General features: G+C 37.4%; 1 protein-coding gene and 1 long non-coding RNA gene across 3 annotated transcripts in view; one reads left to right on the top strand and one right to left on the bottom strand.

The window, feature by feature from the left end:
• Positions 1-24,098, top strand: part of myo16 (myosin XVI) — a 158,896-nt gene that overhangs the window by 2,423 nt on the left and 132,375 nt on the right. The gene's annotated exons all lie outside the window — the stretch shown is intronic.
• Positions 18,399-24,091, bottom strand: LOC130427427 (uncharacterized). Of its 2 annotated transcripts, XR_008907310.1 has the most exons (4): positions 24,012-24,065; positions 20,106-20,170; positions 19,936-20,009; positions 18,399-19,644 (listed from the first exon to the last, which is right to left on the bottom strand). It is a non-coding gene; the product is annotated as an uncharacterized LOC130427427 (long non-coding RNA). The 2 variants fall into 2 exon arrangements; XR_008907309.1 differs by lacking the exon at positions 20,106-20,170 and having other exon boundaries at positions 24,012-24,091.

The following is a 24,098-nucleotide window of genomic DNA, read 5'->3' as shown; positions in this document are numbered from 1 at the left end:
TATATTCTTTAAAGGAAGCATTCGTGTTGTTTTCAAATATATCTTGATTATTCACTTGCTGCCGATATTATTAACAAAGTAACAGGTGGCTGCTTAGTGAAGCATCTTTTGACATTTTGGTTTTCTTATAGACGGTTTCATCAGACCCCAACGCCTGGCCCTAAAGTTAACTTCAGGTCTGGGTTTGGTTGTAAGACAACAATTTATTTGAGGATTCATTTATATTAACGTTAATTTCTATTAGTTGTATACATTTAAATTAAACTCTACTCAACAGTTATTGATTCTTTTCGGAGGTCTACCAGAAGTTAAGTTTGGGGCACATAATGCTTGTTTGTGTTGTTGCCACTGAAACTGTCTATCCAAACTTCTTAAGCAAGAAGGAATATTTGAGAGTGACATAATAGAGCACAAGATATTAACTCTTTTCTCACCACAAATGTTGAGAGACCCTGGAGATTTATTTGAAGGAATATTACAAAACATCTAACAACTAACATGATGTGATTTTGAACGAGGACATAAAAAACGTATACTTAGAGGTTTCTACGAGGTTCCAGATACACTAAAAAATCTAACGACAAATCAAGATCATGAAATTATTTTAAATACCTTTTCAAACTGAGATCTTATGATAAAGAAACCTAACTTGTTTCCATCTTTTTGAAGTTTGAGGTTAATATTTTTAACAATGTATAGGCTAGTATAAAGACATGCCGTACATATAATAATATCATGTCTTTAAACATTCCTTTTTCTATATTCACACAGTCCAAAGTAGTCAGTGAATCCATTTTATGAAGTAAAATGTTTGAAATACTAAAATATAAATAAGCTCTATAATTGCTACATGAAACTGAGGAGATGCCGTCTGGTTCACCTGTTCCTGGCAAGCAGGACTGTTTCTCATTCCAGGTTATATTTAGTGCTGGCTGTGTAACAGTGTCAGAATCAACGTCTGTATCCGTCAGAACATGCAGAGACAGGGTCATGTTTGTGTCAAGACTGGGAATTTGTCACAGAGTATCAAGGTACTGTGCTTGTTGTGATAAGGAGACAGTTAACAAAATAACCCATTTAGCTTTTATTTATGACTCCTTTTAGAGAGACAGACTTTTAGGAGTAACCTTGGTTTTAAAAGCCATTTTGCAGCTTATTCCAGGATACTTGATACATTTTTCTGTGAGACATAACAATTAACCAATCAGTTTGTTTTTCTTCAACATGCTTTTTAAGGATTTGTGGGTTTATTTTACAGAGATGATATCACAATAACAGTTTGCTGAAGATAAAAAACTAATGTACTAAAAGTCAGTTAGCGAATGGCTGTACAGTTAACACCAAAAAAAGACAATTTGATGCTTTGTAATCTAATTTCTACATTTTCATCCAAAAGTAATAACGCTTAAATCATAGACATGAATGACAACGCAATATTAATGTAAATATAGCTTGTTGACAGTTTTCTTGCTAATAAGTGCTTTTAACAAAACTTTAATTATCTACTAAGCATATGATGCCAATTCCCCTGAATAGCCAAATTTAGAGATAAAGAAGAAACCTTATTTGTTTGTTTGTTATGTTTTGTGGATTAAGGATTATTTGCATGAAGATGTGTGAGATGTTATGAGTGCCAATGGGATTGTGTGTGTCTGGAGAAGCACTGGGAGCAGCTGGCATGCTCTTGGGGCTTTGGAATGGTATGTCAGTATGGGCAGGTGCGCAGAGCAGATTGGCAGACGTATCTTGCATCGATGATCACACATAGACTGTCCATGGAGTACACAACACCAACACCCGCCCACTTACATTCGCGCAGATTTATATTTTTATAACAAAGAGAATGTGTTAAAACAATAACACAATAAATGTCATAGTTTGATTTAGCCTTGAAACCCTAAATTCACTATTTTAAATGGATATTTCACCAAGAAATGAAAATTCTGTCATCATTTACTCACCTTCGCGTTGTTCCAAATCTGTATGTATTTCTTTGTTCTGATGAACACAGAGAAAGATATTTGGAAGAATGCTTATAACCAGACAGATTTTGCCCCCCATTGACTCCCATAGTATCGAAAATTACTTCAAACACAGAAAACCACATTTTAAAAGGTTTCTGGAGAACCTTTGACCACCGTTGTATTTTTTCCTACTATGGTCCCAATAAATTGAGGAATCCATTTATGATTCTCATGTTCTCAGATTTTACTCTTGAAAAATGGATCGGAGTAATCTCACATGTGTCACTTCTAGAGTTTCAGAAGAGATGTCATAAACTCCCATTTGCTGTAATACCAAAACTGCATTTAAAATCAAGTGTAGCATAAGTCCTGTTAGGTCACATTTGTTAAGCTTGCATCAGTCGATCAGATCAGGTGCAGCTAATCAATGTCAAATAATGTTGATACAACATATGCTAGCTGCTCAATCGTGCTCAAAACCCACCTCCATCCCCAACTTCACCACATCTATCGGGTCATTTTACATTTCATCCTGTTAGGCTGATATATGACTTTTTTTATTTAGATTTATTTTACGCTCCTGTTCTGTTCATGCAAGGCAGTACAGAGATGCAGAGAGTTTCCCCAGATCTTTGCTGTTATTAAAATATTTGATGATAGTGGTCCTGACGGAAAGTCTTCTGCACACAAAGTTGGTACCTTTCAAAATCATAACAGAGCACTTTATTAAATTTCTTGCGGAAACCTTTTTTTCAGTGTTCCTTATTTGAGTCTTAATTTTTTTTTTTTTTTCTCTTTAGCAAGATTATAACAAGTTACACACTTAAGACCCCAGTGGTTCCTTTAGCCAATGTTAAAGACGGAAACAAGAAATGAGAGATTCAGAAATATAGGATTTCAGAAAGATGAGTTCCTGAAAGATACAGTGGAAATGTACCAAAGATGGAATATGTGATAAAAGATAAACCACGAGATTGAATGCTGAGAGAAAGTAAGAGTGTTGTGGGTGAAAATAAAATAAAAAATAAACAAGTGAGTGTGTTCATGAGTAACAGAAAAAAGGGCCCTATCTGGTTGGATTAAAGAGGATCACAAGGGGGATTTTGAAGGCGTCTGTCTTCTTTACAGGTTCATTGGATGTCTCTCTCTGGTTTTCTCTTTGCTGCTTGACTAGACAGAAGCACTCAAGCCCATCATACACGGAGAGCTATGAAGATTCATTGAAAGAACAGATGGTTGGTGGGCACACAAATAGCATAATAATATTCACACATTGCTTAGACTGACTTTCTTCATCTTTCTCTCAAATTCTATGGTTCTCCGTGTGAGGAACATGTTAAATGACATCGAACATTAAAAGGGTAGTTCACCCAAAAATAATATAACTATAAGCTCATTATTATTAAGGTTGTTCAAAATACGTATGCATTTTTTGGCAGTGGTAGTCTTTGTAGTCAATAAAAATAAAATAAAAATTCTACAGAAAAATTAAGAAATACAGGATTGAAAGACCGCCTTGAATTCTGAGAAGAGTGTGTTTATCGGAGTACATTTCCAAATGTATTTTACCATCACTGCTCATTTGCATGGTTACATTTTCACATCACTGGACCAACCAATCACATATCGCGGAAAACACCAGCTTTTATTGAAAATGAACAATGTTCTGGTTGCTGTGGTTTGTTTTATCTAAGAGCCCTTAAGCTGAAATGTTTGTGTTCATTAGCTACCTACAGAGCTTGTACAATGGTACTGCCCTATCCTACCCTAGGTTTTATCTTTTCATTACAACACTGACAGCAAGCCAATGTTCCTCCAGTCATATATCACAGCTCTGTAGTGTAATGACACAAATGGCTTTTTGATAGGCGATGTTGTTGTGCATTTGGCAGGTCACTAATGCGGCAAAACACACTTGGTGCATAATGTCTTTAATAAATGAGTTAGCAGAGCATTTTCATACGCCGTTGACCGAATTTATTACTTATTAGGATTGCCACTTTTGGTGTGGCAATATAAAAGATGTGTCCCTTTCACATAATATGAATCATTATTTCTTGACCACAGATAACCTATTGAAAGGCTCTCTGAGACATTTTAAAATTGGTGTGTTTTGTTTGAGAATAACCTACACTGTAAAACAGGTAATAATTTGGCAACTGAGGTGACAGAAGAAAATATTAAATAATATTTACGGAAAATAGAATGAGCGTTATTTTCATGCATTTTATTTAACACCCGACCGGTGAATTAGTAATATTCCATTCCATTCCATTTTCTACCGCTTTATCCGAACTACCTCGGGTCACGGGGAGCCTGTGCCTATCTCAGGAGTCATCGGGCATCAAGGCAGGATACACCCTGGATGGAGTGCCAACCCATCGCAGGGCACACACACTCACTCATTCACTCATTCACTCACACCCTACGGTCAATTTTTCAAGAGATGCCAATCAACCTACCATGCATGTCTTTGGACCAGGGGAGGAAACCGGAGTACCCGGAGGAAACCCCCGAGGCACGGGGAGAACATGCAAACTCCACACACACACAAGTCGGAAGCGGGAACGAACCCCCAACCCTGGAGGTGTGAGGCGAACGTGCTAACCACTAAGCCACCGTGCCCCCCGAATTAGTAATATGTTTCTGTAATTTTTCTTTTATACCGCATTTGATTTTTTTTTAATTAAAATATTTTTCAGTGTTTTCTGTTCTTTGGTATTTTAGTCTGCTTTGATTTCCGGTTCCTGTTGTAGTTCTTCAGTTTTTTGGTCCCATGTTGATTGTCTCCCCAGGTGTGTCTTGTTACCTTAGAGCCCCATCTATATAAATCCTAGTGTTTCCTATTTCGGTTATTTTTTCAGGCAGGTCATGTGGATGGCTTTGCTTTTGTCGTTTTTTTACTATTTGTGGAATAAACATGTATTGCTTGCATTTGGATCCAGTCCATGTCTTCTCAGCATGACACTAGCAGTATTTGAGGTGCACTATAAAACTGCAGCAAGTGCGGTAGGGATGAAAAAACAGGAAGAATCTGAATGTTATTATTGTTATTATTGTAAATAAAAATCTGGGGTTCGAATGTTACGACATGCACGTGATTGAGAAGAAAGTGAAATTTAGTTTGTCATTGGTCACATGATTTCTACGTTGACAAATCAAGCTTCAAATTGAAGCTTCATCTGGTACACACATATTTTCTTGACTCCACCTCCGACGCCTCGGTTCAAACGTCACATTACTGAAGGATGGTATAAAACCCACACTCATCGTCCTCTGCACTTGAATACTCAAGTTTGTGCTGTGCGCTTTTACTTAAGTTTATAGCCTGTTTGTAGGTTTCTTTTACAGTTTTGGATCGAAAACTTTTACAGCTTTCCTGTAGCTCAGTGGTAAGAGCATTGCGTCAACAACGCTAGGTTGTGGGTTTGTTCCCAGGGGATTCCAGATACCTAAGTATAAATGTATAGGGTAATGCAATGTAAGTCGCTTTGGATAAAAGTGTCTGCCAAATGCCTAAATGTAAATGTAAATATGGAAACAAGACAGAAAGGAAAAGAAGGCCATCGCTAGGAAAACGTGGGCAGCGACACATACCTGTGTGTTCTCCAAAAGGATCGTCTTTTTAAAGCAATTCAAAGCTTCTTTTCTGACAGACTCACAGTTTCTCAGTTCAATGGTCGTTACTCATCGCTTCTCACCTTCGTTTGGATGTAAGACTACTTCAAAGTAGTTTGATATTCATCATAGCACTTAGCTATGAAGTGTGTCTGCAATGTGCATTAGCAGAGCGTCATGGCGAACATGTGATGTTAGTTGGTTACTTTTTTTGTTGCACAATAGTCAAAAAGCCACAGGGTTCTGTCTTATAAGTTATGCTGGAATTTTTTTGTAAATTTACTGCATTTTTTATCAGCCTTGCTGCAACTCAACTGAGGGAGTCATAAAATAATTTTGTCACTATTTTAAGTAAATTATGAGCATCTTGTCCTTAGATGAGAACGTTATTGCTTTTTCATTGCTCAGGATATTTTAAAAGAAGTTCTCAACTATGTTTCATCTAAGTGTCAGTTCAGTCTTCTTAAATTGGTTAGAAGAAATAAAAACAGAAATAAATGCATTGCGTATGGAGATCTGGATTTCTTTGAACTTGCTGAGACATGTTTAATTTCACATTGAAATCTTCAATCATATTGATTTTTAATTGCAGCGTTGGCAAATCTAATTTATGACATTGTTGAGATGTCTTCTTAATGGAGATTTTCAAGCCTTTTTCTTAGTAGAAATACTTAAGATGCAGGAGACTGAGGTTTCATTTTGCTCTCCATTCGATCTCATTGATGCCTACAAGAAATAATAGTAATAAAATACAAAGAAGTCTAATTTGTGAGTTTTCTTTCTAATGGGTTGAGCAAGAGTTTTAAAGTAACTTTTCTAAAACTGATTAAGTGTAATGATTATTATTCTACTTTTTTGCCACCCTCGGGATATACACTGATATCTATACAAACATTGGTATGTATGGAAATATTCACACACTAACCATTGACGTCTTTGCCTAGGATGCTTAAGGCAGACATTTGCAAATCCTTTCCTTCAAATCCTTCAGGAAAAGCATAATAAAATATATATTTAATAATATATTGATGCTCTGCTATAACACAGTGTTGATTAACCCAACAAGTGCTCAAGTAGAAGTATAAAAAGAGTTTGAGCCCTTGAGAGCTGTTTCCTCCACTCCAGGGAATCATCCGAATAGTAGACATCATTTTCGCTGGTCTTAGAGAATGTGAGTCTCAAAGCGATGGATCGGCATCGATTCATAAATCATTTACATCTCTGAGCTTCAGCGCCTGCAATCCTACAATCCGTTGTTATTTGATGTCTTTTTTGAAAGGGCTGCTCTACTGTGGGTTGGTTGTATATGACCTACTTTTACTCTTTTATAATTTTTCTGCACATTTTGTAGTACTTCTGCCCCAAGCAATGTGCAGTGGCTTTTGGTTTTAAGACAGTCTTTTATTCCCACTGTGGTAGATGGTCATCTGTTTCATAAAAACTACTCTGGGAAGATAGTATCTTAATTCATTTGATTTAGCTAAACTGATTTGGTAAATGCATATTCATTTATGCACTACTGAGAGATAGATTTGGTTGTATGAATCAGTTTCAGAGGAGCTGCACCGGTAGATTTACAGTGGATTGATGGACACGATTTTAGTTTATTTGCTGTATTCGAGGTATTGGCTGTACAATAAAGCTTTGCCACTAGCTTGCTGGGATCTTCTTACAGTGCACTTGTAAAAGAGTCATGTCTGTATAGTCTAACAGTTTCACAGTTTGCCCAGAGAAGCCGTCAGGGAATCGTTGCTGAGGGGAAAGTGTACGCTTGTTTATGAATTTGCTGACAGTAATATTACTGTACTTGTTACTTGCAAACAAGTGGCTTGAATGACACACACCAACACGCGGGTGATTATCTTAAGCTTATAGTGCTATTTGCTTGCTCACTGGTGTTTAGAATAGATGTGTAGATGGATCAGTCATACAATTGGGAGATATAACAACATACGATAAGGTGGCTAATGAAGAGGAATTTTGTAATTTGATTTTTGATGTACTTTGAAGTATATTAATAATGTAATTTGACAGATTTAATTGGTGATTTGAAATGTTCCATTGGTAAACATGAATATTACCCCGCCTTCCATTTCGAAGGGCTAATCCCTATGCTTTGAAGGGTTAAAGGTTGTAGGGGACCAAACAACTTCTTCTTGAAGTGCCCTTCTGCGTCATCATAAGGAGGCGGCATCACCACGCAAAGAATCTGCGCAAAGAATCATGGGAGGCCAAAGCGACCATCAGTCTTACCCTTCGAAATCCTTCGTTCTGTAGGGCCCTTTGTAATGGTCGGTTATGAGCACTTCGGGTTGGAGCGACCTTTCAGTATGGCGTCTATGATTGTTGTCACTTTGAAGGGCACTTCGCAGGGCGATATATCCCTGTTGGAATGCAGAGGTAGTTAAATATTCATTTTAGTTTCCGATTTAGCAATATTGCAATGTGCTTTTCTGATGTATTATTTATTTTATAATTTTTTTAAACTGCTATTTTTAAAATAAAGTTATTTTTGCTTAAAATGCCACAACTTAAACTATGATCAGTTTATCGCTGAGGCAACATTTCTATTTTTTGGTTCATTCATTTTTTTTTTAAATATTTAGGAGGTTCAAAGAGTGTCAGTTTATGATTTTTTTATGGACATGAACTACATACCATAAAAGTGTATGTTTGATTTCACAGAGCATATTAATGCTTCCCTTTCACTCTTTAATTTTTGTGCCCAAATTTTTTTTTCGTTTATGAAATAAGTTATAATTTTTTGTTTCGCTCAAGCTTTTCTAAATTATTATTATTTTGGAATTATTATTAAAATAAATTATTTAGGCCAATATTATATTTTATTTAATTAAATAACCAAAAGATTTAGTATATTTTAATAACATCGTCTTGCATACATATAAAACAGCTGCCTTATAAAGTGTGAAATTAGGATAATTAGGTTTTATTTATAAATATATTTTTATAAAGCTAAGTAAGTTTTCTAATTTACGTCTTGTTTTTGACATTTAAATGACCACTATCTGATAAAACCAGGAGTAGCTCACTTGAGTTAGGCAGATACTTGATGGTTAGATAAAAAATGAAAGATTACAACAGAAGGATGGAATAACCTCACTAATTCCTTGGTGTTTCTAGTCAGATCTGTGTTCATGGCTTGTTGGTTTTGACTCAATCCTTGTTGTTTTCTGAAACCCTAACACACACACTGTAACTATCTAAACTACCTATGATTCTTAAACTTGCCAAAAAACACGGCGGCGGGATGACATCACACTAGATTTAGTGAGAGCCAGAAGAAACAGAGGTTGAAAGAAAGACATGGCTTGTCAAGAGATCAAAATATAAATCCTACAGGCAACATTTCAGTCTTCGTTTTAAATCTTTTCTTCTGTCCCTAGCCCATTTGTCATCACATGCTGTCATTCATGCTTGTCTGCACTATATAAAGGTTCGGTGACAGCCGAACGAAGAGATCTGATTGATTTCCTGTCTGAGGGTGTAATAAAGCAAACTGTAATTGTCGATGATACAGAAGGACATCACTTAGTTCTAAACTCTGATGTAATGCAGACCCAAGCACAGTTTTCTTATTTCTTTTGTTTACAGTCATGATCTGCCACATGCATAAACTGGCCCGAAGCATTCTGATGAAAATGTATTGTAATGTAAGTTGCTTTAAACTAAGTCGACTGGGAAATACCTAAATTAACATGGACTTCAAGTCTTTGGCCAGCTGGAAATAAGGTCCAGTGTCTTTCTATATGGCACTTTTATAGATGAGAACACTGTTTTACGACCTTAATAATCTTGAACGTGACTTTGATCAGGGTTTCAACTACAGTAATTGCTTGAAGAGTCAATATTACAATTATGTTTAATGCATTTCTGAACAAGGTCATTTCAATCCCCACGTTGTTACATGTATGATTAATTCAACCCTGTGTCCTTACAGAATCGACTTCCCTCATTCATATGAACAAGTAATTATGCTTCTAATTATTCAGACTGATGATATAAGACAAATTGATAGTGACTGTACCATTCCAGACTGTAATAAGGAGACCGCGGGAGGTGCTTCCCGGTGAGTCTCTTATCTTTTGCAGACGTGAATGTCTGTATGATTAATATGGGATACAGTGTCTATATGAAGATGTAGACCCCCAAGGTCAGGCTGCAGACGAACACAGTGCACTATAATGAAAGGGGGGCGGTCCGATTAACAATTCAGTACCGGAGACCATCAAAGGAGATTGGGGGATCTTAACAGGGGGCTGTCTTGGTGTATTTATTTTTGACAGTAAGGACAGACCTAATCAACAAGGTGATCTGGGGTCACGTAGTTCAGCACATTTGCGTGTGTGTATGTGTGTTTGATGTATGCAATGATGACACTCGACTCATCGGGGGGATCAGTAGGGGTCTTTATTAGTGCGTGGATATACACTTCTATTGCTGTGCCTCAGGGGGTTCATCCCTTAAAGGGGTAGTTCATCCAAAAATGAAAATTCTTGCTTCGTTCACTCAGCCTAATGTTTATCCAAACCTGTGTGGCTTTCTTTCTTCAGTGGAACACACGACACGTTCACGTTGTGGAAATGACCATTTTCACCTGAACTATTTCTTTAATGAGGTGACACGCTCCTGCGTTTTTCTGATTGAATGTGAACACGACCCACGTGTTAGATGAGAATTGTTGGGGGGAGGGGGGTGTTTATCGCACTCGCACCTTACGGAGTGGAAGGGTGGGACAATCCCAGTGATATGAAAAGGGTTCACAAGGATACACTCCCGTGCGAGACAACGGTGTCACGGAATGCCAACACTAGAACCACGCTGGCCAGCGTTGCCATGGCAACGGCAAACCGATGAATGAATGACATCACAGCGACTGGGAGGTGAGAGAGTGTGAAATTGATTTGGTGGAGCAGCGCAGAGGCGTACGCGGGCAGACACGTTTTTCCTCCATCTCCGCACCTTGCCTTCTCTTTTCCTCCTCTGTTCACCTTGTGCCGCTGGGTGGGATTCTGGTAGGACATCTTCTTCACTGTTTACTTGCCCGTCTGATGTCCTTGTGCACGTGTTAGTTGGACCTCTGGTGTATTTTTTCCGTTTTGCCAACTTGAATATGGGAGAGTGAAGGAGTGCATGAGGAGAAAAGGGTGAGTGAGTGCATGAAAGAAAGCAGAGCTTGAAGACTGAAGTGCAGTTGGTTCTGCTCTATATATACCATGTGTAAAGTGAGGGGTGGAATGTGTGTGAGATCACTGTGAGGACTTTAGACCTGCTAACAAAAAAAAATGCCAATGGACTGTGCTGATGTCATAATACCATTCATGTCACCAATTACTAAAAGATCATGGATATTAGTGGAGATTGTTTTCATACCATTGTTCTTCACTTCAAGTCGAATGCAAGTGTTGTTTTTGTTGGCTTGTATACTGTAGATATAAGTGTGTATTCGAGCGTGTAAACACCATGTGCACGTTTGCTCGATACAGTGTTTCTGTGAAAGCCACTATTTTTCAACACGTTCTCTTTTACGAGCGCACAAAACGGTCTGTCAATGTCACGTGGAGCTGTGGGAGGTGTGTGTGATGTATGCTTGTGTCTGCGTTTTCTTTTAGTAGATCACGTACCCTTCCCATAACGCATCACTTTGTCGGGGGGAAAATGCTCGAACGTCGGCGTTATAACGTGGTGTCGATCATCCAACAGCTACCCGCTTGTGATTAATGACACGGACCGACCTCGGTGACCAAAGCGGGAGAGCCAATCAGCAGGGGTGAAAGGTCACGGCTAAGCCAATCAGGATTGCATAAGTCGGTCTTTAGCATTCGTGTTTGGCTTATAAACTTGGTTAACCAGTTATGTGAGACTTAAACTATACAACTATTTTGTATGTTGTGCAGTGTTCTGGTAACTCAGAGATGTTGTTTGTGTGTCATGGCCGGTGTCTTTTCTTCAGATTTGCGGTCAAGGTGCATTTAAAATTCTGTGAGCATTCAAATTGATCGCTGCTGGTCAATTCCGATGTATAAATTTGCACTTTAATGAGGATGTCGAAAAAAAATTTGGTTACTTGCTAAATAACATGACGTACGAAATGCAATAAATATGTATTTTTTTATTTGAACTTTATTACAAAACGTTAAATTATGGAACAAACATACATATTGAAGTGTTTCTGATCGGTGTACGTAATCCACGCGTAATGCATGCATGCACAGGCATACAAAATTCATGTGACAGTCGGTATACTGACATGCAACTTTGATTATAACTTTTCAAAATAACCCAGTTATTGATATTTTTCAATAGTTTTGATGTAGTCCAGTCTGACAGGTTACAGTTGTTTTAATGGTAAAGAGTAATGTAATGGACGCCACCATCTTTGATGTTTACTATAGTCACTGTCACTATGGTCACACGTGTTAGTCACGGCTATCATGAAAATAGCAAGAGCCTTGACTTTGGTTACTGTTTCATACAGACATCATTCAAGCCGCTCTTGTATGCCATTGCATGTACGGGGGCAATTTGTGTGTGAAGAAAGTCACACCTGTTAGTAAATATAGTTGTCGTTCCAAAAACACTGACTGTGACTGTGTGAACATAGGCATTGACGTTTTGTATAAATGTTTGCTTGCATTAATGTGTGTTCAGTTTAAACATACACAAGATGTCCTTGACACAATCATTGCATTGATTTGACTGGTTCATCAACAATTTACAGAGAAATTGTTCTCTCTGTATTCATGTAGTATCACTCATAATGTCAGAGTTTGGTTTATATGCGCCGCTGTATTCGTTCATCAGCGCGTTTTCACTTTAGCTATTTAATAATTCATGCTGTTCATTATGCATGTGGGTTCATTTAGCAGCTTCATTTGAATCTTTACAGTCACTCTGAAGACAACGGAGCACGAAATATTCAGCTCTTCAAAACCCTTGTCAGAGACTTACACATTTTTAAACCCATATATTCTTATTTGACCTCTGTATTGATTCTGTGATAGGAGGAGGAATGCAAACCTTTTGTCACATCCTTGCAGGGGAAACAAAATACTGAAGTTATGAGTGTTTGTTTGTTGACCTTTTCATATGGCAGTTTATTATAGATGACAGTTGTTTTGTGATGTTTGGTGAGGCAAAAAGTGTGTAGCTCAGGGTTGTGTGAGTGTCCTTAACAAGAGTAACAGTCTTTGGTCAGTATTAGCTTAATAATGTGGAAACACCGCCACCCTCAGGCTTTGAAAGGAAGTGCCATGCAATTTCATTTAACCTATTGCTGTTTGTTCTTTCACGCAGGCCAGAAGCCAATCTACCAATGTATTGTTTTAACATCAGTGCTCAAGGGAGCGATAGATACCTTCAAATGTCTGAGGCATTAAATGTGCTCTGTTCTTATTCCTAGCTCACAATAAACATGTCGACTTAAACTAACTTGCAAAACGATGCAGTGTAAACTAATGTCAGTTATAGGTCCATATAGTGCAGAAATACATATGATTACAATATAAATCACAATCTGACACATTTGGCTTATACTTGGGCATCTATGTTCCGTGCCTTCTATTACATTACTGTGCACAAGCTGCTGTACAAGACAGTTGCTTAGCGACATGATGATTTTGTTGACAAAGGAGGGTGCGAACATGTGACAAATGTGTGTGTGTGCCTGTGGTCAGACCACTCCGTGTGCTGGTCTCTGGGAGATATTTACTCCACCACATGTCTCCTCAGAGCTATTTTCTGGTAGGAAGATTCCTGTGCTCGTTCTGTTTCATTGGGATGGAAAATGCAGAGCGTGTGAGAGTGTGACCCAACGTCTCCTGGGATGGAAAATAAGGCACAGTGTTTGGGTGCTTCTCCAGCTTTAAGCTCTAATGTAGGTCTGGGGAGTAAATCGGGCAGCTTGGCACGAGTCCTAGCATTGGTCATTTAGAATCTCATCCACACAGGATGAAACTCCTCCCCATTCAGCCCTCTGTCTTTTTATGTCCGGTTTTCCGTTAGGGTCTCTTTTCAAACAGCTGTGGAGTGAGGGACAGGTGGAAGTTTGAGAATGTTGAATGAGTTCAGAGGGAGCAGCTGTCAAATTGGCTTCATAGAATAACCGGCATTGTTTTGGAGGTGGTAAAGGACCCGAAGCAAGGGATAGAAAGACAAGAAGAGGAAAGAACAGAAGAGAACACATTGAGGCGGGGACACCCAGTGTGATGTTGTCAGTACGGCTGACAGATGATGGAGAGGGTAAGCTGAGGACATTGGACAATGTGTATTTCTTTCTGTCTCTTTTTCATCCCTTGGCAATGGCAGTAAATGAAGTAAATGAATCATAGGATACTTACCCTTTTTTTACCCTTTGTGTTGTGTGCTGTATATGTACTCATATATTGAGATGCAGACATTTCTATAATTTATTTAAAGTGAACACTAAACAGACCAATAACAATTGTAAAGAAACAGTACATAAAGAAGTAAAGAAATGATTACCTTAATAGATAGGATCGAGGACCTGTTGGGTCCATTGAATGTGTTATGCTGTATTTACTTTTACGTAGTCCAGTGTAAGTAGCTGGTGAGTAATGGAGATGACCTGTCTTTCTGCTCAGACATCAGCTAGTTCACATGCACATTTCTGACAAATGAACAGAGCTGGAGCTGATCCAGGGAGTAATGCGCAAACGTAATGCATTTCCTGAACATCAATTTCTACTTGGTTTTAACATTCAATAGGACATATGGGTTGTACTTAAATATGGAAGTATATATAGGAGGCAGTAAGGAATATGTTCTAGTCAAGACAAGCACTTTTAGAACACTACTACAACTTTACAAAAGAACTAAACTCACTACTAAATTTGATAAAAATATATTACTTAATAATATACAAAATAGTAGAGAAATTGCAACTGCTAAATGGAATAAAAATGTAATGTTTTTGATAATATCATAAAAATTTGTTAAACATATCAACTAAAATCCCACAACATTGCAGAATGAAATAAATCGCTTATTGTTATGTTCTAGAACTTTTTAAAGCATACCCTGTACATTTTACAGACTTTTACTGTTTTTAAAAGGTTTGATGGTAAAGACTCTCAAATTTCAGAAATAATACCGTAAATTTACAAGAAAAACATGTCATGATACGAGATAAAACTTTTTTTACCTTATGCTACAGCTGGTGGAAAATCACCCCTTTTATGGGATGTGTTTTACATTGTATTGTTGAAATACAAAAAAAGTCAAATTACAGAATAAATTCTGCAAATTTACAAGAAGAACATGTAAATGTACATTATAAAATGTTTTTTAGTTTAGGGGTTAAGAATAGAAACAACTTCCTAGCAAACCCAAAAACAGAAGACAAAAACACCCCATATATTTTTGCATACAGATGCAAAAACTCTAACGTTTTGAATATTATCAACTATATTAATGAAAAAGCATGTTTCGTTTGAAACTGCTTATTAGAGCTTTCTAAAGAAGTACATTTTACATTTAGTCATTTAGCAGCCGCTTTTATCCGAAGCGACATACAGAGGGTTGAGGGAGCAATAAGCGATATTTTACACTGAGTGTCAGACTCTTGCTCAAGCTTGTTCTACAGTATAATTCTATCACACTCTGTCACGCTCAGATTCAGTTTCTTACCCTCATTCTGTAGCTTGTCAAGTTGTGCTAGATGATTCATTCCTGTTTTGTCAGGAATTGCCCCGTCTGTCCTCACAACAGTTGAATGGAGTTGTAGATGTGACAGAAGGCTGGTTCAGACTTCTGCTCTTTGGGTGCAGAGAGAGTGAGTACTCCTGGCACGTGCATCTGCTCATTACACATTCAGAGACGGCTCCAACAGCACCAACTCCATGACTGCCGCCTGCACCACATGAAATGCAGCATCTTCTTAATTGGTACCAAAGACCATACTCATTAGACTTGGCTTTTAAAAGTTTTAGCTTCACTTTGTTTCTAAACGTGATAGTGTGTCTAAGCTTGAGATAAAAGAGAGTTAACAGAGGTTAATTACTCACAGAAAGTTATTAAGTGACAGGGACCCCATTCTCCTGGTGCTGCAGAATGTTGAGCTGCTCTTGTAGAGGATAAAACCAAAGGATTAAAATATTTAATGCAGCTCACTGCCTGATGCTGAGATTACGATAGAGATAAAGTTACTGTAAAAGGATTTACCAGATTTCATATGCATGTGCGTTTATATGGATTAAACGTGTTGAAATCTGTATTTTGGGATGTAAATCCTGTGTATGAGGTCATGTATTTCAGCTTCAACCACGTACAATTTAACACACAGCTTTGGTGTAAATTGACATCTTGCCTCAAACACAAAGTCTGGTGTAAAAGAATTTGAGCCAATCAAGTTCCAAACAAGCCATAAGTGATAAAATGAACAGTAAAAAAACATCCTGCAAACATAGACAACATCACAGATATGCACATTTTTTCAATAAATTATACCTCGCCATTTTTTAAGTCCGTCATTATATTAGCAACTAATCAGCTGATACAGGAGTTATACGGAGAAAATTCAGCAATTTTACGACTCAAGTGCGAAACTACATGAGGAATTTTTTATGTTTTATATCTCCAGAGGGCAAAATTTGAAAAATAGTTCTCTACACTCTTAAAAATAAAGTTGCTTCACAATGTCACAGAATAACCTTTTTTGTCAAAATGGTTTGGTATCACCTGAAATAAAGCCTTTATGTATCATGCATTATAAAGGATTACTAAAGCGTATGATGCATTATAATTGTTCATAATGTGTGTTTTAATACATTAAATGTTGTTGTGAAGAATGATATAATAAATAAAAATACAAAGTGTAACAATGAATTGATACATGTTATAATCTATTTCCTGTAGTTACAATTATTCACAATACATTACAATGCATAACATTATAGCTACTTTTATAAAGCATTATACATAAATGATGTATGTAAAATGTTCCCAATGGTTCCATAAAGAACAGTTATTTTCTATTTAAAAACTCAATTCAGTATAGGAGGGCAATTTTCGCTAGTAACGAACCATTAACTACAACTTTTTCACCAACTAACGCCTAACTTGTTGCTTATTAATAGTTAGAAGAATGTTGTTAGGTTAAGGTATTGGGTAGGTTTAACGATGTAGAGTATGGTCATGCAGAATATTTATGGTAACACTTTAGTATAGGGTCCAATTCTCACTGTTAACTAGTTGATTATTAGATGCCTATTTTTAGCATATTGGCTGTTTATTAGTGCTTATAAAGCACATATTTAACATGACCATATTCTACTTCCCTTATCCTACTTAAACCTAACAACCACCTCACTAACTATTAATAAGCATCAAATTATAAGTTTACTGAGTCAAAAGTCATAGTTAATGGTTTATTAATACAGAGAATTGGACCTTAAATAAAGTGTGACCATATTTACTTTATAATTACTAATAAACAGCCACTATGCCAATAATATGCATGTTAATAACAACTGGTTAATAGTGAGAATTGCACCCTTTCCGGAATGTAACCAAAGGTTCTTTGTGTCGGAAATGGTTCTTAAGATTATAAAAATGTAACACAGAGATGGTTCTTTAAAGAACCTGTTAGTGAATAGTTCCTTTTTTTAAGAGTGTATTGCATTGTCAAACCTTGACTTGTCAAACTTTGCACATCCTCTGTGAAGCAAAATGTACCAAGCGAATAACAGCATTTGCTGTTTGTGTGCTGGACAGAAATATGGTAGAGGTCACTTTATCACAGTCTATTTAGAGTCTTTTCAAGAAGTACTTGAAAACTTTTATACTGTTTCTGTCTTTTCCATCTCTCTCACCTGCTGCATTCACTTCAGTAGACGGGCCTCTGTTGACTCTCTGGCTTTGCGTTGTGACATAACTTCATCACATTTATCTAAGAGTGGCATTGAACCAGCCAAGTTCATTTGGACAATCCGCCGTTTAATCCAATAAGAGCACCTCAGCTTTACTCATTAAAGTAGGGCAGTGAAAAAAGCCATCGTTCACATCAGCTCAAGGCTCTTAACTCTTTTTATAATGCTCAGAATATTTTACCTGCTATTATGGGTGGAGAAGGATCAAATGGATGATCAGACACGACATTAAAACCACTAACAGGGAAAGTCAATAACATTAAATATTTTTTTTCTCTAGAAGTACCTGTCGAGGAGTGGGACACATCAGGCAGCAAGTAAACAGTCAGTTATTGAATTTTGTGTTTTGGAGGAAGGAAACATAGAAAAGTGAAAAGATGACACAAAATGCCATTCTTTTTAAACCTGCATGTAAACAGCAAAGTCTCAAACCCTTGTTTAACAACAACTGATGAATTATGACTGATGGATTTGTAGACGATCCGGGGTTAATATTGTATTGCTAAGATTTGCGCTTGAATATTACTGTACAGTTACAGTGGAAAACGTTCTTCATTTGCCAGTCTAATGGTTAGGAAAATGAACCCCTAGGTCACGCTAATAAGATTCAGCCATAAAATTTGAGGAAAAATAAATATTTAGCAGTGTAAATACAACACAGGCTGAATAATTAATGTCGTGTTGAGATTGCATCACATGTTTAATTTATTAGCCCTTCTTGAGGCGTCTGGCATCCTTAGGCCATGAATGCCGCTGTAATTGAAAGTGCTGGTTCAATATGGCTGAACTGATTCATTAGTATTTCTGAGATCCTTGTCACATGCTGTTTTAATTAGAGAAGGAGTTTCCTCGGGGTCTCATCAACACCTTTTATGAAAGTGGTGTGTGGATATAAAAGCAGATGAGGACGTAATATACACATGCTATTTTTAATGTAACTCATCTATTGATAAAAAGAGACATTAAGATAAACAGACCGTACTGTCATGCACATATACATTAATATGAATTGCTATTGCTGACCAAATCAGATTTCATACGCTGCCAGTTGCGTTTCAGATGTACAACCTGACAACAGTTGATGGAAAAATAGTGACTGCAACTGTCAAGCTGTAAAAAGAAGAAAGCAATATTTCATACCATTGTGATTTATAATACTTTAACATATATATGTAACATGCAGTGTGTAATGTTTCGAAAAGCATTTAGAGTCTCAAAACCCATTTGACATGGCTGCACTCTTTTAGCATATAATGTTGCGATGACATGTCCTTCAATTTCATGATCAATGTGTAGTTTACAACTGCAGTGGCCTCTTCGCTCAGTGACAAGGTGGCGAAGGATCAATAAGTCTGACAGCCGTTGATAAGTCTGCTTCTCCATCCCAGTTTTGACACCTTAATACATCTGGTGATACTCATTCTTCATCTCATCACTAAGAATTAGGGTAATTTATCCCTCACACACATTTTTTCTCTCTCTCTTCTTCTTTCCTTTCTGTCTTGACATTTACCTCAAGTGACACTCTTCCCTCTGAACCTTTATTGGTCTGACAGAGGAGACTGGTCTCCCTGCCTCTTCTTGGCTTTGTCTCATCTCCAACCTGAAGGTCTGACATTTCTCATAGTGCACAGAGCGATGGAAACATCACGTCTTATTTCTTTGGGCCCTGACTCACTTGCATAGACAGTCCTTCTCTGTGACCTTCGACCAAAGGGCACTGACAGGCGGACAGATGGGAGACCTCCTTATCTCTTTTTTCTCACGTGACTTATTTTGAGCGTGTGTGGAAAAAAAAGGCACTGTTAGATGTGAATGTGTGAGTGTATTTGTGTGGATGTCACTCTTTCCATACTCCTCTCATTTAATGGTTTCTAACTGGAAGCTATAGTATATCCTTGGATGGGTATTTTGTCCCCTCGAGTGATGTATAATCTCTACTGCTCATCCATGAAATTTGACCTTCTCTGAGTTTGCATAAAATAGAAAAAATATCTCCAATAAACTCCACCACGCCTCCCATTTTCATCTCCTCCAATTTTCTGTTAATCCGCAAACAATTGTATTGCCTTACTCTGTTCCAATGTTCATGTTCCAAAACCAGGGGCGTAGCAGCCATTTTAAAAGTGGGGCTGGCAGCTGTCATTTGATGTAACCTTCAAAGACCAAACAGATTATGCACATTATGTACATGTTCATAGAATACATTCTATATAGAATAGCAGTTGGCATTTAAGAGCAGCATAGTAGCAATTTTGGAAAAATCCCATGAAAGCAAACAGCCTACCATAGTAAAAACTAGTGGAACACACTGTTACCATATAACCAATTTTATTTAACAATTCGACCATAAAAAATATACTTTATATATATAAATCTTTAATTCTTTAAAACATTCTAAAGTCATCACAATTAAGAAAACTGCCTCGTCAATAGTCAAATCTCACCTGTATACATTCTGGAGAGGTCGAGTTGCTGTCCTCCCCTCTCTCTGTCAGTGACGTGTGACAGCCAGCCTTTCCTACAGACCGGTTAAAGTTAAGAACATAACTGTAATGAATTAAAGTGGTTAATATGATAAAGTATGATAATACATTGTGACATAACACATACTTACAGTGTTTGCTTGATTAAAGGACGTGAGATCGTCCTCTGCTTTTTCTGGGGCACCTTTAAGCTACCCTAAAAAAAGGCGCACAGAAATGAAAGAAAAAATCACGAGAGCAACTCGCGTAAACAGATTTGTAGCTCTTGGCTGACGCGCCCAAGAGATGATCCGGCTTGTGATTGGCTGAATGTTACTTCAATCAAATCTAAGTGACAAACCGGAAAACACAGGCTGAATTATAGGCGGTGGATCGAAAATAGTGCGGGGAACAGAATCACATCTAAGTGCACGGGACGTGTCCCCCACATCCTACGCCCCTTTCCAAAACATAGGAATGCAGTCTTAAGGGTCAAATGCTAAGGCAACATCACATGTATTTTTAACAGAGATGGCAATCCCAGAATTCAATGAACAATGACCTGAGAAAAAAATGAATCGTGAAGCCGGCACATTTAAAAAAATGTAATTGACTATTTCACATAAACTTGGTTTACTGTATATACTGTATATTTGAATGCCTATTGAACTAGTTGTGCATCATTACTCTGCATTTATTTTCAGTTTTCTGTGCTCTTGAGGTATAAGGTTGCAAAGCTCCAAATCACTTCCGATGAGATTTAAGTCACAATCCAGTCCTAGGAGAGAACTGTCGAGGTAGTTGACAGTGATGTAGCTCCCTATGTCTCAAACATTAACACAACATCAGTGTTGTGAAATGCCAGAGTTTAATATTGAAGTGCCTGTGTTCCTGCATTTTAATGTATTTCCTCCAGACTTATTGTTTGCTTGCTTCAGTCTCTCACACCTTTCATGTATCTTGTCACGTAATCCCAGTCGCCAGTGTCTCTCATCACCCGCTGAATATATGAAAATCAAAAGCTGAATTAAACATTCACCCTGTCCATTCCTCAGCCTGCATCTTTGCCTTCACATCTCTATCTCATCCACCCTTCCACCTGGGTTTCGCGCATCTGCTGCGAATGATAGCAGTGAGACACAGCCTTTCAAATATGCCTCCACACCTTTAGATTTATTACTAGGTTTTATTTAGTAATGTATACTTGCTTAAAGAAATGCTGCGACACCAACAATTTACGGCCTATAAGAAATTAGTTAATTATCCCTATAAATGAGTCCCTATGGATGAGGATTTGGCTTTTATGATGACTTTAAACTCCCCTATTAGAACATCCATACGGCATATAAATTTCAATGCGAATAAATCCTGGCACTCCAGGAAGGCAGATTCAGGAAGAGGAGGGTTAAATCCATGACCTCGATACACATGACAGGCTTTATTTCTGTCTCTTTCTCCATTTCTCCAGGCTCTCTGTTTGTAAAGTGCAGTTGATGTGTGGGTTCTTGTGGAGGTGTTTGGCAGAAAACAAAGACATGCCATGTTTATATGCAGTTATACCCACATGCACTCGTGCGAAAAAGATGCACTGGTCAAAATAGTGTTGGTACTGCCATCGGTCTGATGTGCGTCGTACTACCTCACATAGATGCATGTCACATAAAATAATGCTTGTCGACCTTTCATGTGTGTAATTTATAAACATGGCCCCACGCAGGAGGAGAGATGAAGCTTGTCCAAACGAATTTGTGACCAGTGAAATGCCACTGCTAAGCAGTTAAGATGTCAGGACTCAAACACCATTTACACTGAAAGGGAGAGGCGAGACAAAAACTAACAGTCCCGTCATATGAAATAACGCTGTTTACAGTGTTCAACAGTGTTCAGTGTGCAACAGTGTGAAATGTAGGGGGATGTTCACATATTTTCGTGTTTTGTTTAATTGATGGTCAGATGTTGTGTCGTAGCTTGATTTTTTTTCAGTCACCGACATGTGCATTTTTAAGACAAACAATTATGAAATAAAAAATCAAATACAATCTGCAAACTTCGCACAAAACTCCACAGATATCTGCTAAGAGGCTAATGGGATATATGTCTGAGGGATTAGGTAGATTGTTTGTGTAATGTATGTGTGTGTGTTATTAACTTTATGAAAATAAACTACACTGCCCGATCCAAAAAAAGTCACCACCTGGATTTAACTCAACAAATAAGAGCCTCACATTGGATTTGGGATATAGGTTCAGCAACGTTATGTGCCCTAAGAATGAGGTCAGCTGACTTCCTAATATACTGAATGACCAGGTTATTTCATTAATGAGTTTTTTTCTTCCCTGATGGCACCGGCATATTCCAAGATAACAATGCCAGGATTCATTGGGCTCAAATTGTGAAAGAGTGTTTCAGGGAGCATGAGACATCATTTTCACACATGGATTGGCCAGCACAGAGTCCTGAGCTTAACCCCATTGAGAATCTTTGGGATTTGCTGTAGAAGACTTTGCGCATCGGTTACGCCTCTCTTATCATCAATATAAGATCTTGGCAAAAAATGAATTCCACTCTGGACGGGAATAAATGTTGGACGGGAATACATTGCAGAAGCTTATCGAAACGATGCCACGGCGAATGCCTGCTGTGATCAAAGCTGAAGGTGGGCCAACGAAATATTAGAGTGTGTGACTTTTTTTGGACGGCCAGTGTATATGGTATTATTATAGTAAAAGTTTATTTTTGGGGGGGCAGACTGTATACCAATTGTCTTATAATTTACTACAAATGTGACCATGGATCCCAAAATCAGTCTTAAGTGGCATGGGAACATTTTTAGTAAAAGACAAAAATACATTGTATGGGTCAAAATGATCGATTTTTCTTTTATGCCAAAAATCATTAGGATATTAAGTAAAGATCATGTTCCATGAAGATATTTTGTATATTTCCTACCTTAAATATATAAAAAGTGAATGGCCTGCCACAGTTCCCATGATTAACAACTGCAACGCCATTTTCTTAACATTTTGTTAAAACTCAGATTCCTGAGTTTTAAATGGTTGTATCTCAACCAGATATTGTCATATTCTAACAACTCATACATCAACAGAAAGCTTATTTATTCATCTTTAAGATTATGTAAAAATCTGAATTTTTGAAAAATTGACCCATAAAACTGGTCTTGTTGTCCAGGGTCACAAATATGGTTACACTATTGTAGTGACACTGTAGTACATTTGTGATTCCTATCAATTTAACACAAAAAAATATTTTTTTATAATAACATAAATACACAACATAACATATTGAAAACTTAATTTGATTTACAAAAACAAACTTATTTTAAATAAAAAAAGGTAAATATTTCCTTAAATTATATTTATGTTTTTAATCATTAACGTGATTTAATTAAATGTTTGACTTCACATAAGAATTCTATAAAAGTCTGTTTTGTTTTAGGAATCTTTGTTTGTGTAATCAAAATTTTGCTACAAGAATAAAAAATCAACCACAGATTCAAATTCCCTGTTCAAGTTTTCTAAATAACAGATTTAATGCCTAGATAAGGCTACATGTAATGTAAATTTAGAAGAACAGTAGAAACTCAGATCATTCCAGAAAATTGATGACACATTACACAAAAAAATAAGTGACATATGCTTTCATTCTCATTATAACAAAAGGATCATATATTATCTATATCAATTGTACTTGGCCAAAAACTCAATGCAAGGATAGATTCTCAATCTCATAGTAGTTTACACACACACACACGCTCACACGCATGTACAATGACATCATTGCCGCACGTATTCATTCATACGCCCAACATTTGATCTTTATTTAGCAGACGTTTCTAGAAATAGAAAACAGCAACGGTAACATCGGAAGCGCCGTAGTTTTTCGCGCCGCACCGCGTCGAGCGTTTGCAGTGTAGACACGGTCGGATAGCCGCACTGCAGCAACTTTCATCAACCTCTCTTAAAACCACATTTTCCTACTCCCCTCCTCTCTCTCTCTCTCTCTCTCTCTCTCTCTCTCTTCTTGCCCAAATGTCTTACCTCCTCTAATCGCCATCTCTTTTATTTCTCACGACCCGTCTCTCTCTCCCTCTTTCCCCGAGTCCACTGTCATTGCGCGCATCCTTT

The sequence above is a fragment of the Triplophysa dalaica genome, chromosome 8 (genome assembly GCF_015846415.1).
Source record: "Triplophysa dalaica isolate WHDGS20190420 chromosome 8, ASM1584641v1, whole genome shotgun sequence".
Lineage (NCBI taxonomy): Eukaryota > Metazoa > Chordata > Actinopteri > Cypriniformes > Nemacheilidae > Triplophysa > Triplophysa dalaica.
This window is presented reverse-complemented; position numbering and strand designations above follow the sequence as displayed.